Source organism: Musca autumnalis, unplaced genomic scaffold (assembly GCF_047663935.1).
Source record: "Musca autumnalis isolate F117 unplaced genomic scaffold, ASM4766393v1 scaffold_4, whole genome shotgun sequence".
Lineage (NCBI taxonomy): Eukaryota > Metazoa > Arthropoda > Insecta > Diptera > Muscidae > Musca > Musca autumnalis.
In genome coordinates this window covers 184,717,536-184,742,358 of record NW_027411977.1, presented here as the reverse complement: position 1 = coordinate 184,742,358, position 24,823 = coordinate 184,717,536, and the positions used below count along the sequence as shown (strand labels likewise).

The window sequence follows — 24,823 nt, the reverse complement described above, 5'->3', positions numbered from 1 at the left end:
TACCGAAAATCGGGAAGTATCGTTATATTGAGGCTATGTTGAAAATTGTGGTGACCACTACAACCTGTGTGGTGACCACTACAACCTGTTTGGTGACCACTACAACCTTCAAATGTCAAATTATTATTAATATTATTTGCCAAATTACTGAAAATTGGGAGGTACCGTTATATGGGAGCTATATCCGAACATGGACCTATGTTGACAATTTTTGATGGAGAGGTGTTGTGACCAATAAGAACTTCAAATGTCAAATTACTGCTAGTTCGGTTCAATATTGTAGCTAAAATCATCAAATTACTGAAAATCGGGAGGTACTTTTATATGGGGGCTTTATCAATACATCGACCTTTCTTGACAATTTTTGGTGGAGAGGTGTGGTGACCACTAAGAATTTCAAACGTCAAATGTTCAAATTACAGATAATTCCGTTAAAACTTGGTAAAATTCTCAAAATACCGAAAATCGGGAGGTACCGTTATATGGGGCTATACCAAAACATGGACCTATGTTCATAATTTTTCGAATATAAGTTTTTTGGTCACTAGGAACCCTAAGTGCCAAATTATAGCTAATTCAATCTGCAAATGTGGCGAAGAACGTCAAAATACCTCAAATCCGGAGGTACCGTTATATGGGGGCTATACCAAAGAGTGGACCCATATAGCCCATCTTCGAACTTGACCTGCCTGCACCCTCGGGTGCAAAATTTCAGCACTCTATCTCAATTATTGCGGACGCTACAGTTATTACAACAGACGGACGGACGAACAGACGGACATGGCTAGATCGTCTTAGAATTTTATCCTGATCAAGAATATATATACTTTATAGGATCGCAAATGATTAGTTCGATGTGTTACAAACGGAAAAACAAACTTAATATACACTCCATACTATGGTGGAGGGTATACAAATGGAAAAATGGAATGCTTTACCGAATATTACATCTTCGTTGTTTTACCACCTACGCCATTCTACTTTGCATCATTGTAAAGGTGAAATTTTCTACTTTCATAGTCAGGCGTTTCTTTTTTCAACCAAAACTGTGATATTCGTTACAATCACAAAAATTAAAAGTTGGGTTGGATTACAATAAAATCTTCTTCTCAAAACAACAATACAATAACGCCAAACAGAGATATAAAGCTATTTTCTCAGGCATTATAGGTGGAAAATCAAAAAGTTCATCACGCGATATCTCAAAAACTTGACCTATCGCGAAAATTTCCTTTTGTGTTCTTAATATACTCACCAAGGGCTTTCATCTAAAAAAAGGAATTTTCCACCCCCAGACTTTGTGTTCCATTTTGTGTCACAGTGTTGGCAACAATTGCGATATCTCCGTTTTGTGACCGCCTACGCAACCTACTTTACATCGTTGTAAAGGTAATATTTTCTACTTCCATTGTCAGGTTTTGCTTTTAGTATACCCCTTGTAGAAAAAGAGATATTCGCTTTGAAATAAAACGCTGACTTTTTCTCCAAATATATTTTTTGCCAATTCCGACCCCTGAATATTATCCGACCTTAGGTATATTTTTGACCGCATTCTTAAATTTCGGACTGTTTGGTACATATCTATGGACCAGAATTGGAGTAAAAAGTATAAAAATCTAATGTTTATGTTTATTCGATATTTGGCTTTTAAGTACCTTTCAATGACAGTTCGTATGTTCCAGAAAGGTACTTACTGGTATCTCTGCTATAATATTGTAGTTGATTGTTTTCTTCAATATTGAACGGTTTAGTATCTGTGGACCAGAACCATAGAAAACAGCTTTGCTTAAATTTTGATCGGTTTGATATCTGTGGACCACAACCCGCGAAAAATTGTGCTGGTGTTGATTTTTTTGGTTACAGTCCTAATCTACACGTTTATTAGGAAGCCTACATCATTTATACATACATATTGGATTTTCTTGTCAATTTTTATCACTCAGTTAATAGGCTTGTAGCAAAATAATCTTTCAGCTTAGCATTAAGGGGAACTTTTTAATCAATATTTGAGAAAATGTATTTCGATAGAATGAATGTAAGTTTAATACTAACGTCAACACAACGTGAGCATTACCATGCAAGCTTAATTGCGGTGTTTTTCTGTGGGTATTTCCAGTTTTTCAGATTGTAGATTAATGTATATTTTCTTGCAACTACAACTCAATGTATTGGGGAAAATATTTTGATGGGACTTTACCCAAATGATGTGGAAGCCAAATATTTTTTTATTTGGTAACTAGATCTTTTTGCAGACTTGTAGGCAGGTGATGACAATGTCGGTAAAGTCAATGCGTACACAATTATGGTATTTCTCTGTGGATAATTTCAGCGAGGCAGAAATTCTGCTTAGTGTATGATTTCTTGTACAGATCAATAAATGTAATGGGGAAAATACTCTGATGGGACTTTACCCAAATGATGTGGAAGTTAACATTTTTCATTTGGTGACGAAATATTAATGCACACTAAGAAGCATGTATAAATTTTTATAGCAAGTGCTGAAAATTCGATTAATTCAATTAATTGTCAATTATATCCGTTCAATGTCAAAATTTTTCAATTAATTATCATTAATAAAATTTAGTTATTGGAACCATATGGAACTGATCCAAGACAAACAGTTACACTAGACTTTTTTTTAATTTTTTTGGAAGGTACACGATGGATTATACCGATTTAGTCCATATTCAAACCTCATTTGTGCCTGGAAGTAATATTACCATATGCAAAGTTAAGACCAATTCATTTACTCCCTTCGAGAGTAATCGTGCGGAAATAATCAGAGATAATCCCACAGGCTCTTTGAATCAGAAATGGTGAACTTGACATTGTAGTATTTTTATTTGAACTTTGTAGGATTCTCATTAGTAACTTATATTTATTAAACTACTTACAAAATTAACAAAATTCTATTTTAATTTTCCGCACTTTCAAATTTGTTATATCAAAAACTACTGTGGTGTTTTTCAGCAATGTCACGTACTTTATATACCTATAATGCATATTGTGTACTTGACACATTTCGAATGAGACTATTTCATGGGCAAGGCCACATGCCGAATAAATGTTTGTAAAATTAGCAGTGACAACGGAACTTTGAAAATACAGAAAGACAAAATATATGCAATAGGAATTCCTATACAAATGTATAGGTCGAAAAAAAATTAGGTAATATTGTTAGGATAACGAGGGTATATGGTAAAAATCAAATTTCCTTTACAATTCTATTTGGAAAAAATTAAAAACTTTTTTGCGAGCACATCTACGATTTTTGGAAAAATTTCTGGTTTCAAATCTGTTCGCGTTCACAAAATTGGCCGATACGCGCAAAAGTTATAGCGGTTTTTATTCTCTTATAAAGAAAAAATATTTTAAAATATCTTATTTGTTTTGTTTTTCAAAATAGTCAGGCTTAATCCCATAGTCGTTGTCTTAATATTTTATTAAAACAACTTTAATTTATTAGTGGGAAAAATTGGCGATGTTTACCAAGGGGTAATGCAGGGAAGACTATAGTTTCAGATCTCGCCACAGATCTTCATCAGTTCCCTTGTTTCTTGTTTTGCAATTAAAAACTTTTTGTACCCAAGTGTCAATTGCTCGTCAAATAGATACGTGAGCAAAGAAACACTCTGATCGAGAATTTCTTTGACACTACCTAAACTCGAGCAACTTCACTTGCAAACAAAACCAACTCTTTCCCACTGCTATGCGTTCGTCGATTCTCGACGAAAAAACACATAACTAACACATTCCATGCTACAAAATGTCGAAACCATGATAGAAAAGCATTAAAATCATAATAGAGCAATACCATTTTTTCATTGATGCAAAATACGATGCTGTACGGGGTTTTGAAGTTTTTATGCTACCTTTGATTAGAAGTAATGTAATACCTCGGAATATTAATCTTCTTCATTGATCGTATCGGATAAAGTCACCAAAGCAATTTCTAAATACGTTTGGTATTTTTTCTTTCTTAAGGGGTTATCCCTACTTGTCAATTTCAAAAAATCGAAAAAATTTTATTGGCTTATTTTGAAGTACAGGTAGAGTGTGCCGCAAAAAATGTCAAGTCGATCGGAGCAAAACTGTCTGAGATATTACCTCACTCATTGTCTACTTTGGACTTGCAATTCGACGCCACTCGAATTCAATTCACGATATGCATGAGGCAATATGGGCGATATTTGATCATTACAGTTCAGCGGCCGAGTGCACTCGTGAAGGAAGAATGTTGCGAAGGCAACACCAAATTTCCATTTTACAAGCTGCATCGTCGGCGGAAGAGCTCCTGTATGAACCTTGTCTTTAAGCGAGAAAGTTTTTTTATTTTTTTAGCCGATTTTTAGGCAAAAACCGGTCCATTTTTTCGTTAAAATCGAAATTTTGATTTTTACAGGTCACTATTTTTGTTAAAATTGTATTTTGAAAATTCTGTCTCGCTTAAAGACAACATTATTATGTTCTTAAAAAATATGAAGATTGGCTCATTCGTTTTTGAGCGAGCGTTGGCACTGCAAGACGCTTTTACAAAAAATGGGTTTCGCAGGTAGCCATTTACCACAAAACTGTGCAATAGTTTTCAACAACTAAAATTCCAAAGGTATTTTAAGATGTGCTCTTTCATAGGAATAAAATATTTATCTAAAAATATTGGCAGTTTTCTCAAAAAAAAAAAAAAATATGAAAATTGAGTTTTTTGGCCAGCACAACTAAACTAAAACTTCATCTAGAAATATGTTTTACCATCGCTAGAGCTTAACTGCTTACTGTGATAACTTATAAGGATAGGAAATTAAGAGTAATATTGATATTACAATCATTAAAAAAAAATATGAAAATTAAAATACCTGTTATTCGCAAATAAGTTAAGTCGGTTGATGCGCATCCGATTTTGGATACAGCGAACCAATCTCTTTCAATATCTATGCATATTTCGATGTTGCACTCAGCGGCCATTGTGCCGTCAGTTGCATTTCACAACGCCAATAACCTCAAATTGGGTAAACGTCGCGCAATGTACATATGTACATACGATTTTGATGCGCATCCGGTTTCATTAGCGCACATCAAAAATACGTCAATATACAGCTATTTTAAATAGATTCTTCAAGAAACGCGGATGTGCCACCATTTTCTATTTTGCGTAAAAGACCCATATTACTCGCGCATCTCTGTAATTTATGCACGCGTTTTCGCAAATATTATAATCGCTTATAAAGGATTCCATTTATGTAAAATTTGTTAAAGAAAATCGCAGTTTAGTACGCGGATTTGTCAAAATATATTTTGCTGATTTTCCTATTTCCAAGGTATCTATATCCGAGGTTTTAGTGGATGTATTCAAACGCGGAAGGGCTCATTAGAAGGGCTCATTAGATCCATAAAAAAAACTAAATTCACGTGGGGTACAAAGGAAATTGATTGACACATGTAAATTGTACAAGCAAAAATAGGTTTTTTTAAGAAAATTCACGCATACGATTTTGGTCTTTAGACTCCAATTACTAGGATGCTAGGAGCACACTCATTATATATACATTAGACGATGTAAAATCGCGAGTTCTATAATTCTACTATGAGTTTGGAATATTATATTGTTGCTCGTCCGGATTATTAAAAAAAATTAAAAAAAAACCCAAAATTCCGGCTTCAAAATGTCAGCATCAATTTTAGGTGAATTCAGTGGATGTATCAAAAAACCATAAACTAGTATTATGTTGCCCATGGAGCATTATTTGAATCTTTCTTTGGGCATAGGTCTATGAAATGTAAGGTTAAGCCATTAATCGGAAGGGAACATAAAAAACTTGTTCGCTCCAACCCATTTTTACCCATTTTTCTACATTGATGCCAACACAGCTTCCACGAAAATTAATTTTAATGGTATATATTATGGGATCCCTCCTAAAACACTTCATTTTAAAGAATTGCAGTCATACTATATAGAATACGTTAATAGTTCGCGAATTCTGAAAGGGTGAATCTCTGATTCATCGATTATAAAACATTTTTGGTTTTTATACCCTATGGAATACCCAATGTGGAAAAGGGTATTATAAGTTTGTTTTGCTAAAAATTCATGTAACACCGCGAAATATTCGTCGGAGACCCCCAATGTGGTATACCAATCTTCATATCTCGACGAGATAAAGCGATTTTGAGATGCGTGTCCGTCCGTCCGTTTGTCTGATCGTAACGAAATTTTGTATGGAGGTCGGGTTCAGATCAGAATAGATCCCTATTCTTATTGGTGATGATCGTGAAATATTTAGCGGGTGAAATGGACCAAAACATAATATTTATCCAATTTTCTAGCGGCTCTGTAGGTCCCAATAATAGTCCGATCAACGCGTAATTTTAAATAAGGAAAGAGTATATCCCAAAGGAGAGCTTGCAATTTGAGATGGCGATCGGATAATATTTAGAGGGTTAAATGGACCAAAACTTGTGTGTGAAAATTTTTAATATACAGCTTATATCTTAATTCCTGGAAGTGACATTCCGGACAAGTGAGATATACTTGAAAGTGGAACGCTTGACCTTTCAATTGATGCCAATTATGTTCGTGTGCATGATCAGATAACAGAGTTACAGCCTAATATATTCCGTTATTTGTTTGTAGTGTAATAATAAACTCGCTAGAAGTCGCAATTATACATCAATAGTCACGAAATTTTGCACCGGGTAAGAGTATAGGTCGAAAATGATGCCTACAATTTTGAATGATGATCTGATATTCTTTAGCGGGTGAAATGGACCATTACTTTTGTATGAAAAATATAAAAATTTTATTTTTGGTCGATATTTTAATTCCTTGAGGACATATATATTTCGCAAAGTAGCCTACTTATGGGAAAAAACTACTGACCTTTCCTCTGATGTAAATTGCAATAAAGTGTTTGCTAGATAACGGGCCTACTGCCTAATATGTAATGGGTTCTGTGTAGAGAACCATATTTTTATCCCATGCCACTTATTGTCTCTCCAAAAGTTTATGTAACACCACGAAATATTCGTCCTAGACCCCTTATTTGGTATGCCAAAATTCATATCTCGACGAGATAAAGCGATTTAGCGATGTGTGTGCGTCCATTAAAAATTTTAAACAAGCTTAAGGCCGCAATTATGGACCGATTGTAACGAATTTTTTAAGGAGGTTGGGTTCGGGCCAGAATAGAAATGATTAGTTTTTGCTGATGATCGTGAAATGTTCAGGGAATGAAATGGACCAAAAACAAAACTTTAACCAATTTTGTAGCGGCTCTGTAGGTCAAAATAATAACCCGCAAAATTTTAAACAAAGTTTGAGTTTATGATGAGAAGAAGCGTACAAACCAACGTAAAGATCAGATAATACTTAGCGGGTTAAATGGACTGAAACATTTGTGTGAAATTGGTAAAAATTTCAATAACGTAGCGGTTAAACAATGGAAGTAGTAGTACTACATAAGTGGGCATCATTACATTTTAGTTTGTGTGAACTAAATTTTCCTTTCCTGCTACAAAAATGTCTTTGTCATGCTAGATAACTTTTTGGTTTTGGTAATAAGTATTATACATTACATCTTTGATATTTGATAATTAAATTTTAACAATCATTGAAAAGAAGTTCCGTGGAGAGCGATTGTCCAGGGATAATGATATAGGGTACATATCCCATGGTCGGCTCCGTCCGACTATAGACTTTTCTTACTTGTTACCATATACATTTTCATACAGGCAAAATGTATGTTTGGACGAAATCTGTTTCAGACAATTTGGATTCGATAAAGCATGTCCGTCCGTCTCTCGTACGGATAAACCGATTGTGTCCAAAATTGGCATTCATGATTGGCAAACGATTCGATTTAAACTGGTGGATCTCCTAATATTTCGTACAAATGTGGTTTAATTTCAAAATGGTCTATAAAGGGGTTCTCCTTAGGGTAGTTTAGTATATATTGTGTTCTGAAGTTCCTTTGGAAAAGTATACCGATGTTACTCCTTGTGATCATGTTTACAGCGATATTATGTTTTTCGCGGACAAGTCCATGCCCTCTAAGTTATGCGGTCACCAATTAAAATGACTGGAGGGCGCGCTATTTATCGACAAAAAATGAAATAAGATCTGAAAACAGCCTAATAGATAATTATTGGGGAACAGGATTTTCGTCGCGTAGCCGGTATTCGATTCTTTTTGTCGATAGATTAAAGTTTCAATTCACACAGGCTGAGGATATATCTCTATCGGCAAAGCGATCGCATACTCTTTTACATGGTTTTTTTTTATTTCTTTATTTTTGGTATTGATAATTTTTTAGTATTCATCACGTCATCCAACCGAAATTGCTAAACTCGGCCCGACCGAACTTTACACTGTTTTACTTGTTAAAATTTCACAGTATATGTAACCACTTTACTAATTGAAAACGAAAGTTCAGGCACTGTTTAATCGTGCTAATTATTATTTTAAATCAGCATTTAGTATCTCACTATGAAGACTTTCATACAACTGTAAAATCTCACAATCACCAGTGTTTTAAAATGTTCGTCGGAGACCCTATAAAGTATATATATTTTCTAGACCATCATAAAATTCTAAGTCGATATAACCACGTCCGCCTGTCCGTTCGCCTCTTTAAATCAAGATACAGCTCGCAATATTTAAGATAGAGCTTTGTAATTTGGTACAGAAGTTTATATTACCCCTAGGATATTTGGTATTGAAAAATCGGCTATATCGGTCCACGTTTTGATATTCCCCCCATATAACGGTACCACCCGATTTTCCGTATTTTTAGGGTTTTAGCCTCATTATTCCACCGAAATGGCTGAAATTTGGTATTTAGTCTTTGTATTTGCACCTGAAATTTGTCGGTATAGGTCAATGTCTTTCTTCATATAGCCCCTATAAAACGGTACCTCCCGATTTTTTGTATTTTGAAAGTTCATACCTCAGTATTGTACCGAAATGGCTAAAACTTGGTATTTAGTCTTCATTGGAGGTATAAATCGTTCCACCTGAAATTAGTTGGTGATTTTTAAGGGTTTAGCGTAATTATCACGCCTAAACATTCCAGAAGAGAATTGTTGGTATAGGTCCACGTTTTCATATGTTTAATCCAATAGAACGGTACCTCCCGATTTTGGGTCGTGTGAAGGTTGGGGCCTCAATATCGCACCGAAAATGCTGAAAATTGGTATTTAGTCTTCATTGGGGGTATAAAATCAGACAGTATAGGTCCATGTTTTGGTATAGCCCCCATATAATGGTACCACCAGATTTAATCATTTTTGTGGATTATAGTCTCATTTTTCTACCGAATTGGTTGGTTAATGGTAGTTTGTGTTCCCAGAAGATAAAAAGCTTACTAGCATAAAACTATCCATATATATGCAGGTTTGGGTCTAATCCCCCTAAACCGATATTGCACAATTTTATGTTTTTCGCGGGGTTTTGTCAAACTTACGAACCGAGATTGCTGTAATTTGATATTGCGTTTTGTCACAGGATACTAAAGCTTAATTCAGAACATTGTTAGCATTTGTCCATGTTTTGGAAAGAACAACCAGGACGCCCCATGTGATCACTTTTAAAGGGTCTTGCTACAGTTTCATTCTGAAGTGGATTTAACTCAGTATTTTGGACTCTCAATTGATAGAAAACCTCTTAGCAGGAAATTGTCAATATAAAATGATTTCCGAGGAATAAGCCTTAGCATGGAGGAAGAACTCATACCATCTACAAAGTATATAAGGCGATGGGACAACATTTAGGTATTGTGAATTAAAACTTATGAATTAATTGAATTATTAAAAAAAACCTTAGTACTAGTAAAGTATCAAAAGAAATTATTTGTTCCTACTCACTTCAATACACTTTGCGGTGCAAGGTATAAAAAGTTCGGCCCGGCCGAACTTAAAGCCGTTCTTACTTGTTTACGTTATAATATGGGGGTTTCACTATTCTACAATGCACAAATTTACAGACAATTTACTTGAACATTTTCAAACTAATTACAGCAGTTTTAAGATAAAAAGAAGAGTAGTACTGACCTGTAGACGCTGCTTTGCGACGAACAAATGATTCAAATACAAAACATCCTCACGTCAGATATACTCTATATAAGTACTATAATACTACACGTGCAATTATATGTGCATGCGATCAAAAAAGTATGGGAAGTAGCAAAAATAAATTAACCCGCCAAAAGTTCAAGACAAACACTTTGATGCAAATAAATCTCACGTGAAAGGGAAAATATTGGATCTTATAATTAGGCAATTTTTCTTGCGGCAAATGTTTGATTGGTATTGGGGTGAGAATAAGTGTAAACTTTTACTTGTCAACATCGTCACTCAATAACAAAATGATAAATGTCGCATATAATATTGCTGTAGGTGAATCAGGAAATTGTCGGTATAATATTAAACGGCAATTAATTTTATTCCAAATCTGGGAATACGAATTAAGTAAGCAAATATCAATAATTACAAAATATTAATTACTTAAAATGAGTGTCATACTTTTAGTACACCACTATAATTTCACTTAGACATAAAAGCCAGCATTTTTTACACACATATTAGTATGTAAAATCATATCACATTGCTGATAACTTAATTTACCCTTTCATAAATTAGTTTGTTGTATTTTTTTTGCATTAATACCAAACAATTTAACAATTAAATTTTAGATTTAGAAAATTGTATAAATTATCACTAGTTTTATTTTGTTTTCTAACAAAGGCTTTTTATTTGTTGTTGCTTTTTGTTTATTTTGTTTTATCGTTTTAATTCTATTTTAATTCACGTTTGCTTTTCGACACTTCATAGTAAAAACTGTGTTATCCACTTTGTTCCACCAATAACTTTTGCTAGACTGTCGAGTAGTGGAGGTCTGCTTTTTTTATTGTCTGTCGTATTAATCTGATAATTCATTGTATTCTTTGAAGTGAGAAATGATAAACAAAATTTGACTCTGATAAAAAAGCATATTTAATGCACTCATAAAACCAGCTGATAGGTAGGTGTGCGTTTGGGGAAGGTGCGCTGATAGAACGAGTTTGTATGATACATATGTACTGTAGTGAAACTTTGATAAATGGGTATAGTAGTTTTATTTGAATGGTGGAAATATAATTTCTAAGACCTATTGAGAGAATAAACATAAAATTCGATCAAGAGCTGCTTGATTAACCTGAAAGCTGAACACTAAGAAAATATCATTTTTTGCCAGTTTCCGAGATGTAATGAGGGTATAACGTCTCGGAAATCGGCAGATAAAATGCTGACGAAGGCGAATACTATTACTTTTGTGTATAGTCAGGAATATATGGGCATTGTTTTTTTTTTTTTTTTTTTTTGTTGAAATTTAACATAGCTTAACTCAAGATTTACCCTTTTATAACACGCGAACTGTGATTGTATATTATACAAATTAAATTATTTTGTATAAAATCAAGTGTTTTTGAACGTGGCACAAAATATTGACCTTAAAAGTTGTTTTGCGTGGAAGCTGCGCATTTTCAAGTTGATCGATGAGCGTTGGAGGGGAAACATTTACTGTATTTTGTGTGCAGCATATAAACTACAAACGTGGTTTTCTCGAAATGACATTTAGAAATCGGCCACAAAAATATATGACAATCGGTTTATTAGTTTTTGAGCTAGAGTTGGCACCGCAAAATGCTTAAAAAAAAACAGGGTTTCGTAGGCGACCATTTGCCAAAAAACTTAATTTTTTCGTAATATTTTCCACTTTCAGATGAAGAAAAAATCTATCAAAAATGTTTCATAGTTTTCTCAGAAAAAATCATGAAAAATGGCTTTTATTGGGCTTTACAACATTGGCTTACATTCAGTTTAAAACATGGTCATGAATTTCTTATAATTTTTACCGTATGTAGTCCTTACGATTTGCGTTGCCCCTTCATTTTCACATATTTTGAAAGCTTAAAGATTTTCTCATGCGGAAGAATTCTGTCCAGAATATTCTCGTGAAAAAAATCCGTAAAACCGACAAAGGCTTTTTAAGTTGTATTTTGTTGCTATTTCAACGTAAGATCCAGCAACAACAATATACACTCCAAGTCAGTAGAATAGAACACCTAAATTTTTGTTAATGTTAGCTTATTTATCCCAATACCAATGAATCTACGTATTTAAAGTCTATGATGTTCCGTATCAAACACACACAAAATTATGTTTCTAGCTCTTCGCGAAATGACTTTCTGATCCATTTTTCGATAGTTCTATGAAAAATAGGCATTTATTTTTGGTCATCAGGATAGAACAGTCATTTTATTTTCGCGAATTTTTGAGATATTAACGCCGAATTTTCTTTCAGTCGATAAAGCAAGGCTTTCTAATAAATTTTCACCAAATAAAACCTATAAATATTTCCGCGAACACCGAAATAACAGCGTAAAAGGGTTTAACATGACAGATAATTGAAACATCCCGGAATATCAATAGGAGTCGCGCAGTAATGTCATATTTCTACACAATAAGATAGAATATGACACAGACAACCTCGACGGATCCAATCGAGTGCTTCGGATGCTAATAATTTCTCATAAGAACCTAGAAGTTTTCTTCAATAAAATGATTTTTCCGAGAACAACTCTGCCGTTTAATGGTTTGGAAATATGCTCCACATTTAGAAGAAGATAATCTGATATGAAAACACTGAGGGAAATTTCGGCACATTTTTCAAATTGAACACAACGTTTTGACTTTGAACTTTATATGTGTTCTTATTTCGGTGTCCGCGACTGTTCTCAACAGGGTTATGTTACAATATCTCCATACCGTATTTTACGATTTAGTAGTTTTTTTTAACTAAACTCGCATATGTAAAAGCTCCGTTTTCGCGGGAAAACACAGTCATGAAAATGGAGGCTTTAGGTTTCGTATGTTGCTTTTAAAAAGTACTAAAATTTCCCTCAGTGTATTAAAATAACGGTTGTTTTCATATCAGATTATCTTCCTCTAAATGTGGAGCATATTTCCAAACCTGTAAACGGAAGACTTGTTCGCTGAAAAATCATATTATTGAAGAAAACATCTAGGTTTTTATGAGAAATTTTGACGTTTTCAATAATTATTTTGAAAGTATTCCATATTATCGGCATCCGAAGCACTCGATTGGATCCGTCGAGGTTGTCTGGGTCATATTCTACCTTATTGTGCAGAAATACGATATTACTGCGCGACACCTATTGATATTCCGAGATGTTTCAATTATCTGTCATTTTAAAACCTTTTACGCTGTTATTTCGGTGTTCGCGGAAATATTTTTAGGTTTTATTTGGTGAAAAATTATTAGAGGAAGAAAATTCGGTGTTAATATCTTAAAAATTCGCGAAAATAAAATGACTGCTCTACCCTGATGACCAAAGATAAATGCCTATTTTTCATAGAACTATCGGAAAATGGATCAGAAAATTATTTCGCGAAGAGCTAGAAACATAATTTTTTCTGCGTTTGATACGGAACATCATAGACTTTAAATACCTAAAAGATTAACAAGTAGGAAAAGCGTTAAGTTCGGTCAGGCCGAACTTTTTATACCCTCCAACACAAATTTCAGCCATTTCGGTGAATTAATGTGGCCACAACCTTCAAAATACCGAAAATCGGAAGGTACCGTTCTATGGGGGCTATATGATGGCGTGAACCTATACCTAAAAATTTCTGGGGGAAAGTTTTATACCCCCAACGAAGACTAAATACCAAATTTCAGCCATCTCGGTGTGATAATGAGGCCACACTCTCAAAATACCGAAAATCGGGAGATATCGTCCTATGAGGGCTATATCAAAACGTGGACCTATATAAACACTTTACGGTGGAAATATTTCTTAGCCTCTGGAAACACAAAATATAAAGTTACAACCGATTCTGTTGTCAAATGGGACTAATACATTCAAAATATATTAAAATGACGCGTACTTTATATGTGGCGTTATATGGGGCTGTACCAAAACGTGGACCTATATAAACCAAATTTGGTAGGAATGTTTTTTGGTCTCTGGAGACACAAAATACTAATTTACAACCAATTCGGGGGTAAAATGAGAAAAATATCTTAAAAATTCCTTAAAACGACGACGCGTCACGCGTCATTTTTTATGGGTGCTACACGAAAGCGTGGACCTACATAGCCCGCTTTCAATACCAAAAGTCCTACGTACATTTATTAGATTTTCCCAAAATTTCATCCACCTACGTCAAACCGTTCGGACGCTAGAGTGATTTCCACAGACGGACAGACAGACAGACGGCCGGACATGGCTATATCGATGTAGAATTGCACGCTGATCAAGAATATATATACTTTGTGGGGTCTACAATGATTGTTTCGAGTAGTTACAAACGTAGTGACAAACTTAATATACCCCCCCCCCCCCTTCCTATGGTGGAGGGTATAAAAACGTAGTTTAATGGGTTTTGGGATAAACAAGCTAACATTAACAAAAATTTAGGTGTTCTATTCTACTGACGTGGGGTATATGTATGTAGATAAGAATTTTGAAGTATTTATGTCCTGTAGTTGAGTATTATATTCGACCAAATGTTCCTTCTAAAGAAGATGTAAGGAAAAACTAACAGATTAGCCTATATACGCCAAAATATAGGAACAAGTTAAAACATTGTGCACATTTTATTCATTTAGTGGTATAGGAATTCACTCTCAGAGTCTACCTGCAGTCAGAGCCGGAGTCGTGAAAAAACTGGTCTGGAGTCGTGCCAAAACTATGTACCTCACCACCGAAACCCTAGATGACACAACCTTCAAAATACCGAAAATCGGGAAGTACGCTTCTATGGGGGTTTTTGAAAAGGGCTTACATTGATAATTCTCTTCTGCAATACTTTATACATCCATGGCAGCTTAAATACTAAATTTAAGTCACATCGATGGTGTATTGAGGCACATTTCGGGTGGAATGTTTCATACCCCTATCAAAAACTTTATACCAAACTAGCGGACCCGGCGAACTTCGTCTCGCTATAAAGGAATAACATTTCATACAAAAACTCAATTTTCGATTTTTCCAATTTTCCGACTTTTCCAGAGAGATTTTCCAAAATTTTCTTCCGTAAAGACCTTCTCCTCGAAAATACGAATAACTGACAAAAAATTTTATAGAAATCGGCCTAGTCGTTCTCATTTTATGAATTACTATACATTTTTTACACCATTTTTATATATATAGATATCAGCTATTTCGGTACCGTTCTATGGCTATAGTACTTACTTGAAGGCTTTTTCTTATTTGTTGATTTTTCGCGAAAAGAAAAACTTCTCATTGAAGTGTTTTCTTTGTTCACCTTTATACTTTGAGCTGACAATTGATGTTTGGCTATAAAAAGCTTTTTGTTGAAGAAGTTATTGAAAAATAACTTCGGTGGAGAATATCCACAAACAAGAAACAAGGAAACTTATGAGATCCGGTGGCGAGAATCGAAAATAGTCTTCCCTACCTTACCCCTTGGTGAACAATGCCAACTAATAAATTAGTTGCTTTAAAATATTAATACAACTACAATGGGATTAAGCTAGACTATTAAAAAAACAACAAAACCAAAATGTAACAGCTATCCCAATAACAAACGCCGCCATGCTCTAAAATAAAAATAAATTTAGTACATATTTAAACATCTACGAATAGATATGGAATGCTGTTAACGATTTATGCATAAATTTTCTCATAAAAATAAATAAGAGATTTTTAAATATTTGTTTCTTTAAATGAGAATAAAAACCGCTATAACTATTGCGCGCATCGCCCAATTTTGTGAACGAATACAATTGAATTCTTGAATTACAAATGAAAAGTTACGAATTACAATTAGAATTCTCGAATAACAATTAAAATAATTCGAATTACATCTGAAAAAGGTGTAGTAAGTTTAGATTTCCTAAATCCACTGGATTTCAATTGCCAATTACATAGTTTATACGTCAAATAAAACACAATGGATGACGAGAATTTATTAAATATATGTATGTATCCAGTGGCTTTCGTAAATCTAAACGCACTATTAAATATCGACAACATTCCAAAATCTTAACATATAATTTCTTATTTGAACGCTTGGGATACTTCCCCTGACAAAAAGCTTGGAGAACAATTAAATGTTTTCTCGTGAATAATTCCTCACTACTATTTGTCTCGCATCGCTAACCAAAATGTGTTCTAAAGTTGAGACATTGACTCTGCTTACGACGTTTGCAGACGTAAACAACAACAATGTAGGAAATGTATACAAAACAAATAAAAGTGAACAAGAAACAGCTGATTTTTTATCAACTAGCCAGATAGACCACTTATTCAGTTGAGCTTCGACTATTTTTCATTGACCGAGAGTAGAACAAGTGTTTGGAATTTGTTTCTCGCATTCATTTGCATTCTCTCATTAAAATGAAGTGATCATTTGTTACGGTAGGCCACGCGTCGTTTTTGTTATGACATTTTTGGGTTTGACAATCACACGTAATGTTACACAATTAACATCTACAATAAAAAATTTAATATAATAAAGGCAATTATCATAAATTAATCGACACTTATTTCATATAGTAATTGGCATTTTCATTTTGGAGAGGGGAAATGGTGATGATGTACCTGTCAATTGACTTTTTTTTGGAGATAAAGATGATTCTATTAATATAATAATTTGTCAAATTAAGAAATAGTTAATTACATTGTGCAATAATTTTATATTTTTTGAAAGTAAATATTATCGCTACAAAAAGTGTAGTTGGGTTTTTCATCCAATATATTATTAATATTATTTTGGCAACCTTCATTTATTCCCTATAGAAACGTTGGAAGGGCCAAATATTTTTTGAATTTTAATTCACCACTAAATACTTAAAAAAAAGTTACACTTATATGTTATACGCATAATATCTCTATGTCGGTGAAATAATGCAACCAAAAAAAAAATGTTGAGAAGTGGAAACTTAATTTTGACGCTCACTGTAAGTTTGTCATTCCGTTTGTAACTCCTCGACATATTAAAGTTAAACATTTCTACAAAATTATGTATATATATATGCCAAATCTTAAGCAGCCCTTGAGTATATTTTTGTAAAATGGTAATTATTTAAGAAAACAAAGTTATAATTTTTTCATTTTTTTTTTATTATATCTGTATTATTAAAAACACAAACCTAAGAAAATCTGAATTTTAAAAAAAGTTAAAATTCAAAACATTTTAAGTTGCAAATATAAGTGGGCATAACTTAAGCACTACCAATTTAAGGAACAACAAGTAAAAAAGGTTTAAGTTCGTCCGGGCCGAACTTTTAAAACCCTCCTCCATAAAATATTTTTAAATGAAATAGAATAATTAGTTCCCTTTCCTGTCCACAATTTTAGGTGCAAAAAATGTTCGACCACGGATACCTCAAGTGCTTAAATTACCTAATATAATCTTAACAAATAAAAAATATCAGTCGACTTTGCCGACAGTGATATACCTCAGCCCATGTGAATTGATATATTAAATATATCTATCCGATAGAAGCCTAGACTTGACCACGAAAAATATAATATCGCTGTCAACAGAAAGAATCTTCGAGCAGGCCCTAAACTGGACTTAGTGGGTATGGTCACTTGTTGAGCACGAAAAAAACAAATTTTCATGATTTTTTTAATAGAAATCTACCAAACTATTTTACAAGATGATAGGTCACACCGTGAGCTACTTATGAATTTTTTATGTTGAAAATAATAAATACGAAACTCTGTTTCCACTAAAGCAGTTTGTCGTGCACACTTTAGTTTCAAAACGAATAAACCGAGCAGCGTATGTTTTTGTCGGATAATTAAGAACTAATGACCTTGTTCTTAAGCGAAACGGAAGAACCATTTAAAAAAAATTGAGGTGTCAAAGTAAATAATTTCGTTTATAACTAAAAAATTTGACAGTTTTTTTTCGCCATAAATCCGTCAAAGAAAATGTTTAAAAAAGTCTCTCGCTTAAGGACAAGCTTTTTATGTGTATAATAATCCCACAAAACCATATGAAGATCGGATCATCCGCACTCAAAAGCGCCATTTCGAGAAAACGGCGGATAAAACTTCGATTTGCACACAAATCAGAATCAATTTTCCTTTGTAAGGATCATATCTCAGCTAATTTTTGTCCGATCGACTCGAAATTTTTTGCAACATTTTCGATTCTAACTGTACATTAAAATGAGTCAATAAAAGTTTTTCGATTTGTAAAATTTGCAAGAGGCCACAACCCCTTAAACAAGAATGTTGAACTTATGTGGGAGAGGTACTCTAGGAGCAGATTTATACGGACCATTTTAAAAGTTAAACTAAACTTGGACAAAATATTAGGAGCTCTAAAGTTTGGACCAAATTGGTTGCTCCAAGATTGGTTGTTCAAGAGATATCGCACGACATCAGATTCCTTGGAATCTTTGCATTTTAGGTACAAAGTGTCTTTGGCAATATTACTGACAACAATACGGGGTATCTTTTTATGAAAAAAATTAACCCTCGTGCGAGTCACTAAACGGGTCTTTTTGGTACCCTTTTTTCAAAAACGTTTAAAAACTCATTTAAAATGTGATCGTATCAAAACAAAATATTCTACAAAATTATTTGTCATAAAATTTTACTATAGGTTCCGAATACACCAAAACTGTAAATCGTACCTAAACGTCAGGAATCTGCCAAAAGTAAAATGACGTTTTAGCGTTAATGTTGTACTTTATCTGAGTTTATTAAGTTTTGTCCCACAAAACTTCATTCTAGAAAGAAGACGTCAAAGACAAAAATATTATCCATAAAATTTTAATATAAGTCGCCGAATAAATGAAAAACGAATTTACAATATATATCAAGAAAATATATACATCAAGTTTGCCAACAAAACAAAATGATGTTTTTTACTTAGTATTTGTATGTAAGTCGAGCTTAATCTCATATTTGTTGTTTTCAAATTTAAAAACAACAAGTTTAAAGTGGGATATAGTTAAAATTGATTACTTTTGGGGATGGCAGAGAAGACTAGTTTCGCCCAACGCCACTTGGACTCATCAGTTCTCTTAGTTCTTTGTATTGATACAAAGAACCCTTCCCCAATTTTATGACGACTCGAGCTCAAGAATATGTGTGACTGATGAATAAACTGACCAGTGACTGACTAATGTAACCCTCGAAGGGAGAAACCGGTTTGGTCTTCATTTTGTACAACGTATTATTTCTTAGAGACTTGGATTACGTTCGAATATGGACTACATCGGAACACTCCTTCGGGTGCCTCCCACACAAATTTGGGAAAATGTGCCGTTTAAGGACTCGTCTCGGATTGTTTAAATTGTTTTTTTTTTTTTGCAATTTTTTGTCTTTGAGGCCCTTGGTTCGTACAATTTTTTTGGGGGTCAAAGTCCATTCTTCTTGGGAAATTGGTATTGAGTTTGCTTGTTTCCTTTATGTACGAGGCTGAGGGTATATCTCCGTCGGCACAGCTGACTGATACTTTCTAACTTGTATTAATACTATGTACCGAAAAAGCCCCGATTGGTCATTATAAAATTACGTTTCCAGTAATGACGGCGTATAATTGTATGTATGTTCTATATCTCTGGTATGTTGCCATGTATATCAACTTATGTATGTATGATCGCAATCATATAAAAGAAATTCCTTGGAAAATAGTGCCCAGGTGTAGTGGAGTAGAGTATCACATGATTGGCCCTGTCCGACTATAACCCTCTCTTACAGGTTTTCAATAATTTTCTTTAATTCTGAGTATCAAAAAATGTCGTAAACGCTTTTTTCAAATATATACAGTATCGGCCAAAACTAGAGCAGTACATTTTTTTTAAATGATAATTTTTTTAAGAAATCAAAGTTACAAATTTATTTTTTATTTTTCTTTTTATTTTTTATTTATATCTTTATTATTGGAAAACTCAAAAATAAGAAATTCAGAATTTAATAAACAAAAGTTAAAATTCAAAAAACCATTTTAGGTCGCAAATTTAAGCGGACAAAACTAAAGCACCCCCCAATTTGAGGTACAACAAAAACTATTGGGATCAATATTTCGTTGCGTATACTATATTCTGGATGACACAAGCACATCTTTTAGGCATAGAGGATACTAAAGTATTAATTATTGCAGGCGAAATATTGGATTTTCGGAAAATTTTGCTTAAATCCTCAAAATACTGAAAATCGGGAGGTACTGTTATATGGGGCTATACCCAAACGTGGACCTAGGTCCACGATTTTTTGTGGAAATGTTTTGTGAGCACTAGGAATCCTAAGTACAGCTAATTTAGTAGAAAAATTTGGCTTAAATACCAAAAATACCGAAGATGGGTAGGTACCGCTATAAGGGGGCTATACCAAAACATACCAACCAAAACCGTTTTGCTAAATATTAGCAACGTATTTTCTCGTTTTACTATAGCCCCAATATTAGGGGGGCACCCCATTTGGGATATTTAAATGGTGTTAGGTAATTACTGCCAACCGAGTTTGGTTTACTTTAAAATTTTTCTTCATTGAATAGAAAATATTCTAAAAAACAATTCAGATCATACATCCTTGCTTTGGCCCCTCCCCCAAGCATCCACATACATACGTTAGTAAATGAACAAAAAAATTGATTTTTTTTTATTGATATAATATAAATTTTACAAATTGAACGTTTCGACTGCGGATAGGTTTATCTTGTTACACGGTTCTGCAAATGAGTATATGATAAATAAATTTGCCCAGCCAAAATTTGGCAATTCATTTTGGTAAAGGTGGCACCACTGTCACTGCAAACGTCAAACTCTTCGGCTATGCAAAAGAAAAGACGAACTGCATTCTTTCATTTTTGCAAACTCAAAGTGGCCGGTCATTAGAAAAAAGTAATTTGCAACCAATTATACAACTTTAAGTTTTCCAACGCGATAGCCTAAACGTGTTAGGCAATATTGCAATATTCTTTCCTGTTTAAGTTGCAAATATAAGTGGGCATAACTTAAGCACTACCAATTTAAGGAACAACAAGTAAAAAAGGTTTAAGTTCGTCCGGGCCGAACTTTTAAAACCCTCCTCCATAAAATATTTTTAAATGAAATAGAATAATTAGTTCCCTTTCCTGTCCACAATTTTAGGTGCAAAAAATGTTCGACCACGGATACCTCAAGTGCTTAAATTACCTAATATAATCTTAACAAATAAAAAATATCAGTCGACTTTGCCGACAGTGATATACCTCAGCCCATGTGAATTGATATATTAAATATATCTATCCGATAGAAGCCTAGACTTGACCACGAAAAATATAATATCGCTGTCAACAGAAAGAATCTTCGAGCAGGCCCTAAACTGGACTTAGTGGGTATGGTCACTTGTTGAGCACGAAAAAAACAAATTTTCATGATTTTTTTAATAGAAATCTACCAAACTATTTTACAAGATGATAGGTCACACCGTGAGCTACTTATGAATTTTTTATGTTGAAAATAATAAATACGAAACTCTGTTTCCACTAAAGCAGTTTGTCGTGCACACTTTAGTTTCAAAACGAATAAACCGAGCAGCGTATGTTTTTGTCGGATAATTAAGAACTAATGACCTTGTTCTTAAGCGAAACGGAAGAACCATTTAAAAAAAAATTGAGGTGTCAAAGTAAATAATTTCGTTTATAACTAAAAAATTTGACAGTTTTTTTTCGCCATAAATCCGTCAAAGAAAATGTTTAAAAAAGTCTCTCGCTTAAGGACAAGCTTTTTATGTGTATAATAATCCCACAAAACCATATGAAGATCGGATCATCCGCACTCAAAAGCGCCATTTCGAGAAAACGGCGGATAAAACTTCGATTTACACACAAATCAGAATCAATTTTCCTTTGTAAGGATCATATCTCAGCTAATTTTTGTCCGATCGACTCGAAATTTTTTGCAACATTTTCGATTCTAACTGTACATTAAAATGAGTCAATAAAAGTTTTTCGATTTGTAAAATTTGCAAGAGGCCACAACCCCTTAAACAAGAATGTTGAACTTATGTGGGAGAGGTACTCTAGGAGCAGATTTATACGGACCATTTTAAAAGTTAAACTAAACTTGGACAAAATATTAGGAGCTCTAAAGTTTGGACCAAATTGGTTGCTCCAAGATTGGTTGTTCAAGAGATATCGCACGACATCAGATTCCTTGGAATCTTTGCATTTTAGGTACAAAGTGTCTTTGGCAATATTACTGACAACAATACGGGGTATCTTTTTATGAAAAAAATTAACCCTCGTGCGAGTCACTAAACGGGTCTTTTTGGTACCCTTTTTTAAAAAACGTTTAAAAACTCATTTAAAATGTGATCGTATCAAAACAAAATATTCTACAAAATTATTTGTCATAAAATTTTACTATAGGTTCCGAATACACCAAAACTGTAAATCGTACCTAAACGTCAGGAATCTGCCAAAAGTAAAATGACGTTTTAGCGTTAATGTTGTACTTTATCTGAGTTTATTAAGTTTTGTCCCACAAAACTTCATTCTAGAAAGAAGACGTCAAAGACAAAAATATTATCCATAAAATTTTAATATAAGTCGCCGAATAAATGAAAAACGAATTTACAATATATATCAAGAAAATATATACATCAAGTTTGCCAACAAAACAAAATGATGTTTTTTACTTAGTATTTGTATGTAAGTCGAGCTTAATCTCATATTTGTTGTTTTCAAATTTAAAAACAACAAGTTTAAAGTGGGATATAGTTAAAATTGATTACTTTTGGGGATGGCAGAGAAGACTAGTTTCGCCCAACGCCACTTGGACTCATCAGTTCTCTTAGTTCTTTGTATTGATACAAAGAACCCTTCCCCAATTTTATGACGACTCGAGCTCAAGAATATGTGTGACTGATGAATAAACTGACCAGTGACTGACTAATGTAACCCTCGAAGGGAGAAACCGGTTTGGTCTTCATTTTGTACAACGTATTATTTCTTAGAGACTTGGATTACGTTCGAATATGGACTACATCGGAACACTCCTTCGGGTGCCTCCCACACAAATTTGGGAAAATGTGCCGTTTAAGGACTCGTCTCGGATTGTTTAAATTGTTTTTTTTTTTTTGCAATTTTTTGTCTTTGAGGCCCTTGGTTCGTACAATTTTTTTGGGGGTCAAAGTCCATTCTTCTTGGGAAATTGGTATTGAGTTTGCTTGTTTCCTTTATGTACGAGGCTGAGGGTATATCTCCGTCGGCACAGCTGACTGATACTTTCTAACTTGTATTAATACTATGTACCGAAAAAGCCCCGATTGGTCATTATAAAATTACGTTTCCAGTAATGACGGCGTATAATTGTATGTATGTTCTATATCTCTGGTATGTTGCCATGTATATCAACTTATGTATGTATGATCGCAATCATATAAAAGAAATTCCTTGGAAAATAGTGCCCAGGTGTAGTGGAGTAGAGTATCACATGATTGGCCCTGTCCGACTATAACCCTCTCTTACAGGTTTTCAATAATTTTCTTTAATTCTGAGTATCAAAAAATGTCGTAAACGCTTTTTTCAAATATATACAGTATCGGCCAAAACTAGAGCAGTACATTTTTTTTAAATGATAATTTTTTTAAGAAATCAAAGTTACAAATTTATTTTTTATTTTTCTTTTTATTTTTTATTTATATCTTTATTATTGGAAAACTCAAAAATAAGAAATTCAGAATTTAATAAACAAAAGTTAAAATTCAAAAAACCATTTTAGGTCGCAAATTTAAGCGGACAAAACTAAAGCACCCCCCAATTTGAGGTACAACAAAAACTATTGGGATCAATATTTCGTTGCGTATACTATATTCTGGATGACACAAGCACATCTTTTAGGCATAGAGGATACTAAAGTATTAATTATTGCAGGCGAAATATTGGATTTTCGGAAAATTTTGCTTAAATCCTCAAAATACTGAAAATCGGGAGGTACTGTTATATGGGGCTATACCCAAACGTGGACCTAGGTCCACGATTTTTTGTGGAAATGTTTTGTGAGCACTAGGAATCCTAAGTACAGCTAATTTAGTAGAAAAATTTGGCTTAAATACCAAAAATACCGAAGATGGGTAGGTACCGCTATAAGGGGGCTATACCAAAACATACCAACCAAAACCGTTTTGCTAAATATTAGCAACGTATTTTCTCGTTTTACTATAGCCCCAATATTAGGGGGGCACCCCATTTGGGATATTTAAATGGTGTTAGGTAATTACTGCCAACCGAGTTTGGTTTACTTTAAAATTTTTCTTCATTGAATAGAAAATATTCTAAAAAACAATTCAGATCATACATCCTTGCTTTGGCCCCTCCCCCAAGCATCCACATACATACGTTAGTAAATGAACAAAAAAATTGATTTTTTTTTATTGATATAATATAAATTTTACAAATTGAACGTTTCGACTGCGGATAGGTTTATCTTGTTACACGGTTCTGCAAATGAGTATATGATAAATAAATTTGCCCAGCCAAAATTTGGCAATTCATTTTGGTAAAGGTGGCACCACTGTCACTGCAAACGTCAAACTCTTCGGCTATGCAAAAGAAAAGACGAACTGCATTCTTTCATTTTTGCAAACTCAAAGTGGCCGGTCATTAGAAAAAAGTAATTTGCAACCAATTATACAACTTTAAGTTTTCCAACGCGATAGCCTAAACGTGTTAGGCAATATTGCAATATTCTTTCCTGTTGGGATTAAACAAATACCGAAGTATTTGTGAAATGAAATAAGGGTGAGTTTCGTGTAGAAATTTCTACAAAGAACCGGTATACTAAGATTTCGTG

At 33.7% G+C, this 24,823-nt stretch overlaps 1 protein-coding gene across 10 annotated transcripts in view; it reads right to left on the bottom strand.

Annotated features, from left to right (window-relative positions):
• The window catches only part of LOC141404370 (prostatic acid phosphatase), a 44,091-nt gene extending 33,167 nt beyond the window's left edge, over positions 1 to 10,924 (bottom strand). The window contains exons 1-2 of one of the 10 annotated variants that reach the window (XM_073987920.1): positions 10,513 to 10,869; positions 10,042 to 10,380 (exon numbers count right to left, since the gene is read on the bottom strand). The gene's annotated coding sequence lies outside the window, so the exon portion shown is untranslated. Of the gene's footprint in view, positions 1 to 1,694; positions 1,881 to 1,909; positions 2,053 to 2,894; positions 2,962 to 10,041 lie in introns of those variants that run through there. The other 9 variants (XM_073987917.1, XM_073987918.1, XM_073987919.1 and 6 more) reach the window with 9 other exon arrangements.
• Between the last annotated feature and the right edge of the window lie 13,899 nt (positions 10,925 to 24,823).